The 1,483-nt window shown below is 37.7% G+C and overlaps 1 protein-coding gene across 1 annotated transcript in view; it reads right to left on the bottom strand.

Annotated features, from left to right (window-relative positions):
* Positions 1-1,483, bottom strand: part of TBX1 (T-box 1) — a 28,475-nt gene that overhangs the window by 23,354 nt on the left and 3,638 nt on the right. The window lies entirely within an intron of this gene.

Raw genomic sequence — 1,483 nt, forward strand, 5'->3', positions numbered from 1 at the left:
AATTACAGCTGGGTGTAATAGTTTACGGTCACCTTACATTCTGATTTATATTTTAAAGATATATAAATTGAATGGAATAGGATATATATATTGAAAATAAGCATATGTGATGAATTATATACTTATTTGTATTGCGTATGTTGTAGGTGGCTTGCTAAACAAAGGTGCAGCTTGTTTGGTTATTACTTTGGGAAGCAGTGATCTTTTTAGGTAATATTTAATTAGGACAGGCCACAGCCAATATTATTGCATGTAACAAACATTAGAATCCCTGTTCTGAACTGTACATTATTTATGTATTTGTGAGGCACCTCCTGTAGATTTACCCAAATAGAGACAAAAGGCAGCTCTGAAAACCGCTGGGGCTCCCAGTGTGATCCAAATGCAGCCAGCACGAAAGGGTTACAGATGTGCTAAGTCCTTATCATGTAATAATTAGATCGGTCCTTAGGTGTGACACTGATTAGATTTATTTAGGTCGATTGAGAGTTGCAATGTTCAGGCCCAGGAATTGTTAGCTGAATGCCTCCCATTTATTGAATGAATTTAGAGTATGCTGTTGTTTCATCGGATGAAACTGAACTCATTTTTGTACAGCAGGGGCTGGAAGGGTTAATGTGTGCCGGCTAGGAGACCCAACTGTACATGGCTGTGGTGTGAAATTAAAAGAACATTTTTCAACCCCCATGTCATGCATTTTGTTTCTGCTTTCACGGGAAGCTTTTCCTATCTGCCTCGCCTAAACTGACCCATTCTGCTCAATCACCTGTTGTGAACTAATTGGATTCAGTAACTTGGAATAATATTTACTCTGAGCTTCGAGGGGGGAAAATGAGCAAACAGAGGAACTAAATACCCAGCCAGGCTCAGGTCACATCTCCAATCAGGCTTGTGCAGGAGAAGTGACCCTTCAGGCATTATACTGGGCCAGGTTCTGGCGAGTTCTATTCATGTCTTCCAGAATTCAATCCCAACACCAGAAATGTAGCGAACTAATGCTGGAAAAGGGACACAGGCATGCCAGGGTTTTCCAGGAGCACACACAGCTGCTGTGATACCATTAGCTACTAATAGTTATTATAATAGAGCGATTCCATTTTATGGTGCTTGTGTTTCAAAAGTGTCCCATCAAAAGCCATTACTTTTGTCCATACGTACATTTTATTTTATTTCCTGAAGCACAAGCATGGGCCACAATTTCCATCAAGATCTATATTTTAAACTGCCATATGCAATAATATGTATGTGTGTGTCTGGATCTATTAATGTGAAATGTAAAAATAACAATCATATAAATGTAAAGTATTCTATTCTGCATCAACAGTTACAAAAAAATATTACTTGGCAAATGAGCAAATGAGCAGAATTTATATGTACTTGGGAAAAACAAGGAACAAGCTTAGGGATGCTGAGAGGGGAATATAGTATGTTAGTATGGTATGAAATGATATAACATTTATTTATATTATCATAATATATTATC

This window comes from Nanorana parkeri, unplaced genomic scaffold (genome assembly GCF_000935625.1).
Source record: "Nanorana parkeri isolate BGI_ZX_2015 unplaced genomic scaffold, ASM93562v1 scaffold260, whole genome shotgun sequence".
NCBI lineage: Eukaryota > Metazoa > Chordata > Amphibia > Anura > Dicroglossidae > Nanorana > Nanorana parkeri.